The sequence below is a fragment of the Micropterus dolomieu genome, linkage group LG01 (genome assembly GCF_021292245.1).
Source record: "Micropterus dolomieu isolate WLL.071019.BEF.003 ecotype Adirondacks linkage group LG01, ASM2129224v1, whole genome shotgun sequence".
Lineage (NCBI taxonomy): Eukaryota > Metazoa > Chordata > Actinopteri > Centrarchiformes > Centrarchidae > Micropterus > Micropterus dolomieu.
In genome coordinates, this window is record NC_060150.1 from 21,016,050 (window position 1) to 21,030,787 (window position 14,738).

A 14,738-nucleotide genomic window follows, 5' to 3' on the forward strand; every position below is an offset into this window, starting at 1 on the left:
GGGGGGGGGGGGGGGGGGGGGGGGGGGGGGGGCGTGACAATATCAGTATTAATATACAGATGTGAATATGCATACTAAAAAAGGTCATTTGGCAGATTGATATTCACCCACGTCCTTTCAGAATTCCAACGATGGCTATGATCCTCTGTAGTGGCTCTCACCAGGCCTTGTCCTGAAAAATAGACAAGATGTATCATGCTTGTAAAAATTCCTACACATCAACGTATTGTTCTCAATTTACACACAATGGTAACTTTGCCTTCTACCCTCACAGCATCGCCAGAGCAGAGCCATTAGGTTGCCGCTTAATCAGAATCAGAAAGCTTTATTGTCATTGAACGTAGTTCAACGAGATTTGCTCCGCTGTTAATTTTATGCCCTGATATCAGCAGTATTTAATGTCTTAATGCACGCTGGCTAACCTTTTAGCACCTTCTTCAGATTAGGCTTTTAGCGTGTAACATTAGCTAATTCACTGTAGTGCTGTATTTGGGTGTGTATAAATCCTGTGATTAACCAGGCAACCGTCTGTGAGCTGAATGCCAAAGATGATCCTGACTTTCTGGCCTAAAAGCTAAAGTTAATGTGATGCTAACTGCAATAGCAGTCAGAATCATTATAGATGTTCATGTTTGCCTTTTGTGTCTTTATTTCACAGCTTCTAACATTTATCTGTATAGACATTAATATAAAATATAGGCAACAGGCTCCCTTCTGAGGTGCATTTTATTTGCATCCAAATCCAAAAAGTCTCCTCATTAGCTAAAAAGAACTACTTGCTTTAATAACATCAGGTCCCCCAATCACCACCGTTCATTCTTTTCCTAACAACCACTTTTTCAGACTCATTTGAAAACTGAAAAATAATGTAGGATGGAGCCTACCTGTCTGTAGGCTACAGGACACAGCTGTAGGCTACACCACTTTAGTCTAAGTTTCTAACTGATGTTCTCAACATTGGACAAGTAGGCAGTAATAAAATACAGCTTCCAGTTACTTTCTATAAATTGAGCTAATGTTGAGTTACATAGCAGCCAAAAGATGTAGCCTGCTGTAGAAGTGTTCCTGCTCAGCTGGCAGTCTGAAGGGGAGGGGAGATGTTTTCTAGCGCAGACAGGCTTCACTTTTCCAGCAGGTGGGAAATAACAAACAGACTTTTCTTAGTCTTGAGAAGCTGACATGCTGTAACTGACACAGCACATTTACTGACAGAATATTTTCCTCCGCTCGCATTCAACGTCACTTCCTACCGCTCGGACAATCAAACACTCGCTAAATGTTACGCACCTCCTGATTCAGAGTTACGCTGCTGTTATAACAGCACCTGTCACGTAGATGTTCTTTGAAGATCGAGCAGAGGAAGGGAGCCAAGCGTTGAGTGTTACTGTGCTCACAGTGTGTGAGTGAAAACATTTGTAGTGTATAGTTTAACGATCGTGGGAAATTTTAGTAGCAGCGATCAGGATTATAGGGAAAACACTGCTTGAGCATCCTAGTCTGTCTACATATGAAATTCTGTTACTTATTTTTCAAACACTCATGGAGAAGTTGTCGAAATGGTCCACTCTGTCCAGACCTCAGCGGAGTCTCCTTTCTGGGTCCCAAATCGTTATTTTTACTCGTGATGAGTCTGGTTCTCTGTTCAGAAAGAATATTTGACGTTAGCTAAAATACATGAGATCTATGTCTTACTAGGTAACGTTAGTACGTGGCATAACACCGGTAACGTTAACGTAACGTTAACAGTAACGTTAACCTTAGGAGCAGCGGAGCGTTTCACGTTTCTTTAATTAATATTAATATCAAGCTATCTGGCTAAACGTGCTACAGCTAACGTTAGCATTCTTAACAGTCACATTAACTAACTTAGCTGTCACTTAAATATGTCTTTGTCACTGCAGGTCACAATCTGACACAGCCTTTTATTTGTTAGCAAGAGGGACTAACGTTAGACCCGTTAATGTTATCGTTTTATCATGTAACTTAACAACTGACAAATGCAACTTAACTTACGGGTATGAAATGTTACGACGAATGCATGATTCACATTGAAGGATAACGTAATAACGTTTTATTAAAGACTGGCAGAATGTTACGTTAGCTAACGTTAATGCCAGACTGGGTCTGATAAATTAAAAAGGACAAATAAAACGTAACGTTTTCCAAGCTGCCGCCCTTAAGTGTTAGCTTAACTTATGAGAACTTGATATCTTGGGAGGAAACTTCATATGAAGAAAAACAAAATCATTACTTTACCTTCAGTGAGCGCTGAATGTCGATATCCTGCGGGACGTTACCCGGACTGTCTGCTTCAAACGAGCTTCACGTTATGACGTATCTCGACGAAGTAAAACATTGTCATTGGTCGAAGTCGCCTCTGCCTATGAAAAGCTCCCGATAAAGCTATTATGTTTTTTACAGCCTTTATGAAATCCCATATATTTTCTCAAATAAGCAGACGGTATGTGTTGTAAAATTATGTCAATATGACATAAAAGGACAAGCACACACAATTGGGAAATGCAGGAGACATGATGAAGAAGGGACATCACAGTAGGAATGACCTAAAGGAGGGGACACACGGGCAGCAGCCATAAACTGTATATGAAAAGACAGCAGCACACAATTCAAGATTTATTATATCCCAATACAGGATATTATCAAGCAACATCTGACACTACACTTAACACTGTGGGACAGGCAGCCATTTAAATGTATTAATGTAACACCTTAATGAAACATGTGGGATCATGAACCCATGGCCTCCAAGAAAGTGGAATGAGGCAGATAGATCCTCCCTAATGACTGTGAACCCAAAGATGGTGACTGCTAACATGTTAGGATAGTAGTGATGCAAGAGGTTTATTCATTACTCTATTACAATCTCTTTGATTAATCCAAAGAGCACTTGCTGGTGGGTTGTCTAATTGAGCTGTGGAGTGGCTGAGGCGATGCAGTGATGATGTTCAGGCTAGTTGTAAGCTCATACAGTGCTTTAAAATGTATGGCTGGTCCTACCTGTCACAGTGCCTCTGTTAACCCTTCTTCACATAATTGATAAGTTAAATACAAGTCTAACTCCTTGGAGTTGGCACTTATATGTGGTGCTTTCAGAGGTAAAAAACAAACGCATACATATTTACACACAGTAGGCCTACATATGAGACCACCGTGCTGAAGTGTGTGTGTGTGTGGGGAGGGGGGCAGTATACATAATTCTCAAATACTTAAAGTCCATCTAATCGCACAATCTGTGCAAAATATGAAAGTGTTGTTTAATCACAACAGTGAATTAGGGTTGTCATTGAAGCATATGGCCGAACCACCCCGATACTGACCTGTTAAAGGGAGTGGTGGGAATTGTTGGGTTTCGGGTAATAATGTTCTAGACCTGCTCTATATGAAAAGTGCAATGAGATTACTTTTGTTATGAATTGAGGCTAAAGATTAGATTAGATTGAGTACTTGTTACATCCAGAAGTTGGCAGTGGCGCAACGGCAGCTGACGTTAAACCGAAAGAAGGAGAAGAAGATTTCAGCAGCACATGTGCGATGTCACTTGACTGCTTCTTCTGAGTTAATTTTGGCGGACAAGTTGCTGGTGGTCTTCGTTTTTGGAAGTTGTAAGAGGTAAGGACCTGTTCTTTTTACCCGGAACTGTTTTTTGTAGAATTTTCATATTGAGCATGATTGTATTTTGTGTTTGTGATAGAAGGCGTCCTGCATTTTTCGTGTGTATAATGTTAAGCAGTTAGGTTAACTAGCCCAGGGAGGTGGTTCTTGGACATGTGTTAGCTAGCTAAAATTGCTGCATGACCCAGGTTGATCGGCTGTTATCCCGCCGAGCCTGCAAATCCGTGAACACTTGAACGTTACCCTCTGCTGTCGATAGCAACACTGTTTACAGGCGCTTCAACACCTCAGCCTGTGCTGGTGGTGTGCATAGAGAAAGCTTTGTTTTTACATGTCTGTGTTTAAGCTCTTAAGCTTAGCTCTTGATAGGATAGGCTGCTGTAACACAGTGTCTTTGGTTTGGAGAGATTAGTTTTACTCTTGTGTTCCTGTCTATACTTTCAGATATCAGGCTTATTTTACTGGTCATAATAAATGCAAAAGTTACGTTTTTGCATGAGTAAAAACAGGTAACGTTAATTTTAATTGTTAACAAACAGATATTTTGGACTTGTATTCAGCCAATGGTTTGAAGTGTTTATGAGCTTCAGTGAGTCACTATTAGCCTAAAGATGTGTAAGCTGTCTGTTATTATAAATGGGGGGAAAAGGGCATCACAGAGTACATATGGCGTTTAGGTCAGTGTATTGCTACAAATTACCAAAGTGTGCCTCTTTTTCTGTCTGAATTTCCAAATCTTTATTTCATCCTCTTCCCTTTCGCAGGTAAAGGAGAGCGCATAAGGCTGCTCTTCAACTACCAATAATATGTTGTGCTTGTGGAATATGTTTCTAGGTGGAATTTCTGAGGATTTCTACTGTTCCACTGTCTCAAAGTTCGTAGACAAACACACTTCCAATCTCCTCAGTGTGTTGAAGAAGAAAGGAGGCTATGCAGGAAGGGAACTTAGCATACTTTTGGCCCAAAGGTATGTTTTGCAATTGGTAGAAAATATTATAGAATAATAAGTTGATGTTGACTCGTCTCTTCTGACACGTATAGAGAGTAGTAAACAGTCAGAAACCCAAAACATCTGTGTATGCACCCTGATGAGTATACAATTGGGATTTGATTGTTGCTCACAAAGCCTAAACAGCAACACTTGAGCCACTTTCAAACAAATATTTTTTATTGTTTGCAGTTGCCTCACTTTTTAAACACACATCAGTGACCAGAGCTATGTTTAGGGATCGGATATATTGACATTTGGAATGAGCAACAGAAAGTTTGCGGCCTCTCTGCTGGCCATTAAGTTGGCTCTGTGTTTGCGTCTATGTGGAGACGCTCAGCCCTGACACAGAGAGCAGGGCAGAGGCTTCACCATGATAATAACATAATTTATTTGACAGCAAGGTTTCTTTTGTTTATTATGATTTCAACACAGATTTGTTCACAATGTAGTAATGGGGGAGGGTGTACCTCCCTGGACATGTTCATAGCAAGTTTATTGTGTCCTTTCAGAGTTTAAGAAATCAAAGATGTAGGACACGTACCATTAACATCACTGGACATGTGAGAATGTGTGTATGTGCAGTCCTTAAGTATTTCTGTATTGTTTTTGTATCTCTAGCAACTGTTGTAAAGAGGAGGGAGATCATCCTCAGGGCAATTGGTTTCTACCTGATGAAGACCCAAACATCCTCTTCAAAGAAAACCCGGTTGGTAATTTCAGTAGTTACTACCTGCATTAAACCAAACGGCTACAGTTGTGGTCAAAAGTTTACATACACTTGTAAAGAACATGTATTTCATGGCAGTTAAAACCAACTGCCATGAAATACATGAAAATGAATTGTGATTTTGCCTGAAATAAACAAACAAAAAACAGACAGCTTGTTACGTCCCCGCCTTGTCTAGTGGTTTGGGACTAACAAAGAGATAAATAAAACAGAAAAACAAAGGACGACCCAAAACGTGTCAAGTTAATGTAATTATTCTAAGTTAGTAACAAAAAAGGTGTTTTAACAACTGAAGGCGATCTCTGCTCACACTAGAGACGATATGGGGTTTGTTATGTAAAGTAAATTCATTAAGATATTCAGCGGAAAATATGCAACACAATACAGAGTCTCTACGACTCCCACCGCGCTGGTGAGATCATATGTGGAGATCGACGCTCCTCACCACACCGGCTTCTAGCTGGTCATGAACACGGGGCCGACAGCTGCCTCCGCAGAGTCACCAGAGGTAGGTAACAGGTGGCAGTAGGTAACGGTGAAAATGAGCAGAGCAGAGGAAAATATGAGTGCTACATTTTAGTCTGGCTGTAAATGTACAGTGTAGGTTACAGTTTGTCCGTTAATTAAAGTCTGTCTGTTCTCCAACTGCTGGAAAAGTGAAGGCAGTTAGCGATAGGTAACGTCTCCTCTTCAGACTGCGGTCTGGAAGCTGAGCAGGACGTTTTTTGCCCGTAAGTTCATTTGTTTGTTGTCATTCATCCACATATCGAGTACACAATGAACCCAATGCCATTTCTCAAGGCCCATGGTGCTCAATACAAGATTACCATAATCAACTTACAAGACAAAAAACAAACATGTAACTACACTAGACGAGACATTACATTTATTCATTTAGCTGACGCTTTTATCCAAAGCGACTTACAATTGCTATTTAGATTGCATTGTAAAGTGCATAGTTAAACCAAATCTGACTCTATACTAATAACAGCAGCATCAAAAATAAAAATATCAGCAAAAGAGGTCAGTAATAATGCTATGCAATGTTAGCTGCATTTATATGAAGTAACATTAAATATCTGCATTTTCAATACTACCTACTTGTTTGATTTGTTACAAATAGTTTTGTCTTGCAGTCGCATCGTAGCCTCATAATCATAATGAGGTGACTAGAAATTCCCACCCTTGAGGTGATGCATCAATATTCGAACCAAATTATTGATCTGATAATCGTAACTGAATTGAATCGTGAGGCCAGTGAAGATACACACCCCTACTGCTTACTCGTTTTGTACTTCTTACTGTCGTAAGAAGTTTTTTTGGTACTTGTATCATAAAATTTTAAACGGTACACAACCTTACCTGACTTAAACCCAATCGAGAACATGTGAACTATTTGGAAGAAACAAGTCTGTTTGTTAAATTTAACTCAACTGCTCCAAATCTATCAAGAGGAGTGGTCAATGATTCAACCAGAAGCTTGTGGATGGCTACCAAAAGTGTCTAATTGAGGTAAAAATGACAATGGGACTTTTAAACAAATATTAACATTGCTGTATGTATATTTTTAACCCAGTAGATTTGGTCACATTTTCAGAAGACCCATAATAAATTCATAAAAGTACCAAAATTCATGACGTTTTTTTGTGACAAAGATTCATCACAGAAAAGTTTGAGTTGTAGTTATTATTGGAAACCCAAACAGCCATGACGTGTATGTTCTTTAGAAGTGTGTGTAAACTTTTGACCACAACTGTAACCTTGTTACTTTCTTACGATTTGCAGAAAATCAGTTTGTTTTGTCTCTTTTGGGAAATCTAATATATACACTCACAATGCATTTTATAAGGAATATCTGCTGTCTAATGCAATCAAAAATGACAACTGCCATACATTCTGTTATTATTGATTTCATAGTGGGTGGTGTACTGGAGTGCATTATATAGAAAAGTTTTCCTAATATTGTCTGCCCCATTGACATACATGAGGGGGGCAGAATAATAGAAACAGTTGTTAAATATCTAAGCTTAGTAAAAGTAAAGATTTATGGCAGAGCTGTTGGATTGCAGTAGACTGCACGCCCTCCAAATAAAGTGCTTGGTGAGGTATATTAAATAATACACAATTGTATCTAATATTTAATTCACCAGCACTACTTCATCTTGTAATTTTTAAACACATAGCACTTTATCATGCTATTTTTGTTAAATCATTACATAAAGGACACCTGAAATGCAAACATTACTCTTTAGAATTCTGCAAAATCTGTTTGTGATTTCATAATTTGTTTTTCTACTTTCTTTCTGTCCTATGTAAAGGATCTGATGGTACAGCTGTTCCAAGAGAGCTTGGACAACTTATCTTTACAGCATCTGTGTTGAGGGAGGTAATGCCACCACTCCTCCAGCTGATGTTGGGATAGTCACCGAGGGTACTGAAGTTTTGCATGACTTGGGAGACATCGCCTCTACACGTGCACTCTTAATAGGTGTAATTATGCACTGAACCTCAGTTATCCTCAGAACCTTAAAGCCTTCTTTTAGGTACTTAACAAGTGATTCTTTCAACTAGATGCTAGCAAACTCTCAACCAAGGTACAGATGCTCAAGAATAAACTCTATGAATGAGCCATTGATTTGGAGTGTTCTGTGGAATAGGCAGAATTCTAGGCAATGCATCATCAAAATTGTTGACAACTAAACATTATTTTGCAAACTTTTCAACACTTTATAGTGCTAATAATTTTGCTGTATTCTTTTTTTCACCAATTGCACCAAAATGATAGTGATGTGTTGGTGAATAATGTCCATAACAAAATTAAGTTGAAATTAATTTGTGTGGGACCAGTTGACAAACATTTGAATTGTGTCAATATAATTTGGAAAAAAAATATTGAATGAAAACCTAATGTTTTAATTAATTGAACATAAATGTATATTTTTACTACTCCAAATAAAATATTGAAAGGTAAGCTTAAATATATTGTTGATCAGAAGTTTTTTATTTTTAGTTGGATCAATTGACATTCATTGTGTTACTCTTATACAAGTTCATTAAATTTTTTTGCTTTTAACTAACCTAAAACAATTTTGTGGAATCTGTTGAAAAAATAAATATAATTAAAATCAAAGCTTCAGTTTTTTGAGTGGGATAGGACAACAAATACAACTTTTATGACCATTTGATTTTGATATATAGCCCAAACACCAGTAAGCTGTGCATCAAGACCTAAAGAGAATAGGTCTTTTTAGCCTCAAATGGCCTATGAAAGTAATGTAAATATATTGGATAATTGCTTTTAATCACTATAAAAGTATGTTTATTCAAAGTAAACCCCATACATTAATGGGAAAAGTCTGTAGATATATTGGATAGTTGCTTGTAATTACTATAAAAGTATGTTCATTCAAAGTAAACTCCATACATTTATGGGCAAAGTTCATAGGTATATTGGATAGTTGCTTGTAATTACTGTCAAATATGTTTGTATAAAGTAATCTCTATAAAAATATGGTTTTGCAAGCTATTATCACGTGATCTTTGTTATTCCACAGTTTAAAAACTAAATTTAACAGGAATTTACTATTAATAGATTGAATAATCCCATAAAATAAAAGCCTAAAGCTTTCAAGATATTGTTAATGAGTTTTAAAACATGGTATTTTAAGGAATTTTTAAATAATTTTTTTGTGTTTTAAATCTAAAAATCTGTACTTTGACAAGGAGTTCTTGTGGATGGAATAGATAATCTTATGGATTTACCAAAGAATACTGTGTAAAAACAGCAGACACTTTTTAATTGTGTAATTTTAAGGTATTTCTGCAATATTTTTCAGTTTATATGCAGATTTATACATTTGTTTAACATTTTACAGACATTTTTTAAATGAGATTTTCTTTTCATTTTACAGCAGTTGGACTGTAAACATACAGACAATGTTTACAGTAAATATCTGTATTTAAAAACAGAATTATTCCGTAGAATAATTTAAGGTTCTTTACTGTAATTTTGTGTTTGGCAACTTTTGCTGCCAGACTTTTTACCGTTATTTTACGATTGTTTTTTTTACATTTATTTACCTTAAATTTAAAGTTTCACAGTAAAAAACAGAAAATTGTCGTAATTTTAAATATGTGAATTTCTTTGTCTTTTTACATAGAATTCAATGTAATTTTACATCCAGGGCAATTAAGCAATGGAATAATCCTGTAAAAAAAACTATAATTTCTTATTATATGAATATACAGATTATAACTTTTATTTTATGGTTAATGTTTTTAAGAAAAGTATTTTTCTGTATTTTCATGGTATTTATATGTAATGTTGAAAAAACAGAAAAAATCTGTAAAATAATACAGTATATTTCTGTGAAAAAACTTTTTTTTTTCAACTGGCCAGCCCCCTTCCCGACGTCAAGGATCGTCAGGCTTTTTGTTAGAGCTGATAAACGTCTAACAATCACAGGCGGCTGTGATTTAAACCAAGCAGTACGCCTCTGTTGCCTCTCACTGTGTTCATGATTGCATCATGTTATAGTTGGCTGTATATAACGATAACTCGGGTTGTTTTGATATACAGATCATGTTAACTCATTTGAGGCATTACTTCAGTAGTTGTGGGAACCGGGCAAGGCTTCGGTGAGTTTATTTGTTTTACACATCTCTTATTTTTGGAAACACACCTAGTTTTGATTGTTTATTCATACATTAGCTTTATAGGTGGCTACTATATTGTGTTTTGGTTTGGCAGGCAACATTATCTTCGGAAAATAGGGTTTTGATTTTTGTCTTCTTGTGTTGCCTTTTTCTTTTGTTTGTTTGTGAATTTGTCACCAGCCGCAGCCCTTCCTTTCGTTCCCTACCTCACCTTTTGTTTTCTGCTTTTTGATTTCCTTTGTGGTACATGTTACTTGACCTTTGAATAAAATTCCTGTAACTTTTTTCAGTTGATCAGTTGACAATAAATGGTTGATCTTGCCTGACACCATCTGCAATATGTTGCGTTCTTTATCCCTAGACATCTACCGGTTGTAACAATAATTCCCATGAAAGAACAAAACCAACAATGTGTTAAGTTTGATTTATACTTCTGCGTCAAATCTACTCCGTACCCTACACCGTAGCCTACGCTGTAATTTGACCTGCAGCCCCCAAAAAATGTATGCAACCGCAAGAACTGTGATTGGTCAGCGGGGTAGCATCACAATGCCTCCAAGCCAACAGGAAGTGCTTTGTGCTTTGAAGTAAACTTTACTAGTGGCCAAACCAGCAGCTGTAACACCATTGATCAATATATTTGAGCGCCACAACCCACACGAAATGACTCCTTTCACTCATCAGATTGTGATCCATTCAGTCAGTGACATTTGAAAAGTCTACAAGAGCTGCACATCTATCATTTTGCTCCCATTCAAGTTAGTGGAGAGCTTGCCGGGTGGGCAAAAGTCAACACAGTGGGCGCTGTAGCACTACCGCCAACTAGCGTTTTGGTGGTGTAATTGCAGAATGACACAGACACCAACGCACAAGAATGAATACATGGCTACGTGCATAGCTACGCTAGCTACGGTGTAGACTCGACATAGAAGTATAAACAAAGCTTTAGTCTGTTTTTCAGTTCTTCCTGACTTCCCTACTCTGCTCATGGTTTGCTAGTGATGGTGGTATCTTTAAAAATGTCTCTCAAATATATAGTTAATTTCTTTTTCATTACTTTCTTTTTCCAAAATTAATATGATTTCAGTGTATTTAAAAGTATCTGGGGCAGCAGGACTGTGTATGTGGTAAGGAAAACTAAACTCATCCTTTAGAGACGCAGGGAAGGCCGGGTTTGGGTCTCATTTTTAGGCCCACGCAGGACTCTAAGGCTGTTTCTCAATACCGAGTTCACCAAGTTCTGTGCTTTAAAGCTTGGACCTGGGAGCCCTGGACCACAGTCTGTCATGCGTTGGTGTCTGTAGCTACCTGTTGGAAGCTCCGTCTTAAACCTGACTCTTATCCAGTTTTAATCCACACTTTTACGTTACATTTTTTATATCCTTTTATTTAACTTCAGTTTTTAACTTAAGTTTTATGTGGGTTAAGGATTAGTCATCCGACATGGATTTTAAGCTAGATGATCGAAAAAACGCTATCAACACTACTGACCACAACAAAGCTCCGGCAACTAACATTATGCTAGCCGAGATAACTCTGCCCCATGAGGACTGCATACTCCTTAAGAAAGCGAACAAAAAGATGCTGACCTTATGGAAGACATCCGATGACTTTCAGAGGAACTCAAAGAGAAAGATTCCCTGCTGACTGGCTTTATGGATGTGGCTTCAGTACAAGCCAAACAGATTGTTTCTCTTAGCGCAACTGCTAACATCCAGGACACCATGCTATGGGACCCCTCTACCCTTCCAAGACTTTCCTCCTGCTCGACTCCGAAGCATCAATCAACCTGGGCTGAAGTGGTGGTCCGTGGCTGCAAGAGAGGCTCAGACGGGGCTGCCTCTCCTCCGCACATCGGCCTCTCCAACCGCTATGCAGCCCTGTCTGACGACACTCTGGTCCAACCAGCGGATGCACCTGCGGCTTCAAGGCTCCCTGATACAGATCTCTTTCGGCCGATGCCTGCACTGGCGGCAAATGGCCGTCAACCAGGTCAAAAACCACTGCTTCCCGACATAGGATCCTGAAGGAGGCTGTGCTCAGACGCTCTGGAGGCCGTCTCTACCCTCCACCATCGGGTAGCCCTTCTCTCAGGTCTGTTACTGCTACTCCAACACAACACTCAGCAGCTCACACACTCCATCCTCAGTCCGCAAGCAGATTCTGCTTCAACACTTCAACAGTCCTGCTCTGTAACCCAACAACCAGTATCTCCTCATCCCCTTTTCTCCCCAACCACCCTAATAATTGGTGACTCCATAACCAGAAACATCCGTTTCTTTAACGTTACCACTCACTGCTTCCCCAGTGCCACCACAGCTGACATTATAAAAAAACTCCAGGACCTGATGCCATTGCTCCCGTCCTTCATCACAAGAGTGATAGTCCATGTGGGAACAAATGACACAGCTCTTCAGCAGTCTGAGCTGACAAAATCTTTTTAAAGCAGTGTGGAAAGTCCGTTTTTATCTCTGGTCCCATTCCCACAGTTGGTCGCGGTGCTGGCCGCTTCAATAGACTCCTTGGCCTCCACGACTGGCTCCAGTCCGCCTGCAGGGCTCACCGTGTGTGTTATGTTGATAACTTCAATATTTTCTGGCAAAGAATGTCTCTTTTTAAGACAGACAGACTTCACCCAAACAAACGAGGCTCAGAAATGTTAGCTGCTCACATACAACATGTGGTGCGGTCCTCCACACATGACTTACGTGAATGACTAATCATTCATGCAGCACACCTGGACACACCACCGCTCACTGAACAGATCTCTGGCTCACTGCCACAAACAACTGTCTCCACATGGCATGTTGACTGCTGAACCACTGGACTCTCCTCAGTCTAAATTTTTCTGTACAAGTGTATATAGATTACTATTGAATACTTTATCACTGTATTTGTTTAACATTTATATTCAAATAAATATGAGCCTGAAAATTGTGTTTGTAGTAATATGTTACACCTTCCTGTCAGAGCTGTGAAAGAAACTTTGTAAAAGTATATGAAAAGCAGTTCTGTATTATTATATAAAGCACAATCAGGAATACTGCAATTCAATAAGTTATAACATCTTTTGACGTGAAATGATTAAAAAGACTACTTTTTATTTCCATTTCTTCTTCCCCACAAAAAAAGGTAAAATACAATCAGTACAAACAGTGTTAATAAACCAAGTCCATAGTATTAGGTACACAGTAGTATATTTATTCTCTTGCCTTGCATTCAGTCTTTTTGTGGTTTACCCAAATCTTGAGTGGTATTCAAATTTTTCACATCAACCTAAATGACACAACTGACACAAATTAGACCACAGATCTCCATTTGATAAGATTTTGTCCCAGACATGCTTATCAGATAGGATTTTTGCTTTTAGATGTTTTATTACAGAAAGTGTATGAAACCCATGACCCAAATAGTCATACGTTCTGTCATTGTGTTACTTATGGACGAATTATGGTGAAAACTATTTATTCTTTTAATTTTAAATAGTAAATGTATTACATTTACTATTTATTACCCTTAAGGACCCCTGGTGGTCCAGCAAATGGCTATTCATTTATTAGCTGCGATAGCGCTAGTCTGATAAAGTGAACATTGCCCCTCATGTTGTCTAAGAGGTCCCCCAGTAATGTCAGTCTTGCGTTGGTTGGGAACGGCACCCCAAGACAGTACTTTCAAATGTAGTCTATTTATTTAAATATAAATGTAAAACAAATACAGTGATAAAGTATTCAATAGTAAACTATATACACTTGTACAGAAAAATTTAGACTTAGGAGAGCCCAGTGGTCCAGCAGAAGCAGAAGTTGTTGTCTCCTACAGATGACCCTGGGTACTGCAATGGCTATTCTTACAACTCATGAGAGGCAATGTCGCTACCACCACCTGCTGGTGTAGCTAATGTTACGGCTGCCGAGGGCAGCTGTCTGTGTGTCACTGCTGCTGTGTTTCTCCCTACATGTGTTACACTGTGTTACACTTACATTGGCTGGGCTTCGGCAAGTCTGGCTGATCCCACCTCCCACATCCGACGATCCTGATTGGAGCGGCGCACCAACCCTTCTCCAATCGCCGAGCTGCCTGCAGGACCTCCTTCGTGCCTTCCCTCTCAAATAGGCTGGTCTGCTGCTGGTTCGAGGCAGCTACCTTTTGCCATGTAGTTTGCCCCGACGCTGGTCCTAACTTTGAACTCTGTGTGTGCGTATCCTCAGTGGAAACAACCGTTTCTGTGTTAGTTAGATCTGTGTGTTACTGAGAGTTGGTAACTCACCTGGGCTGATCCCAGTAGTTGGTCTACAGACTTGGGCTAGGGGAAGCTCGTTTACTGATCACCCACACCTGTTAGTAAATACTTGTTTTAGAGACACTAGGTTTAGGGGTGCTGCGCTCCCTGTGTTTTTTGCTTCTGAACAACGGCTAGAGAGGTTTTTGTTTATTCTTGTTTTCAAGTAGTTTAGTAATCCCTCACATAGGAGGGATCTCTTTTTGTTATATTTGGTTCTTTGTTTTACGCAGCACCCACTTACCCATTTTCTGTTTGACCATTTTGTGTGTATCAGACTGTTTAATAAATACTCTTTCCACCCATACCAAATCCATCTGGTTTATGTTTACGTCTCTCCTACCCCTAGAGAGCGGGGACGTAACACTAATAAACTGCTCTCACACGTATAGATCTCTGTTTACAGATCTCTGTGGTACAGAGTGGACAAAATTCCACAAATGCGTAAAAAG

General features: G+C 38.9%; 2 long non-coding RNA genes across 4 annotated transcripts in view; one reads left to right on the forward strand and one right to left on the reverse strand.

The window, feature by feature from the left end:
* LOC123978092 overlaps nucleotides 1-2,389 on the reverse strand; it is a 13,355-nt gene extending 10,966 nt beyond the window's left edge. The window contains exons 1-3 of one of the 3 annotated variants that reach the window (XR_006826867.1): nucleotides 2,257-2,381; nucleotides 1,288-1,638; nucleotides 112-172 (exon numbers count right to left, since the gene is read on the reverse strand). This is a non-coding gene — a long non-coding RNA (uncharacterized LOC123978092). Of the gene's footprint in view, nucleotides 1-107; nucleotides 1,639-2,256 lie in introns of all 3 variants that reach the window. The other 2 variants (XR_006826860.1, XR_006826864.1) reach the window with 2 other exon arrangements.
* Nucleotides 2,390-2,896: 507 nt separating this feature from the next.
* LOC123978102 lies at nucleotides 2,897-8,287 on the forward strand. Its single transcript, XR_006826869.1, has 4 exons — nucleotides 2,897-3,630; nucleotides 4,468-4,600; nucleotides 5,243-5,330; nucleotides 7,670-8,287. It is a non-coding gene; the product is annotated as an uncharacterized LOC123978102 (long non-coding RNA).
* Nucleotides 8,288-14,738: the final 6,451 nt, after the last annotated feature.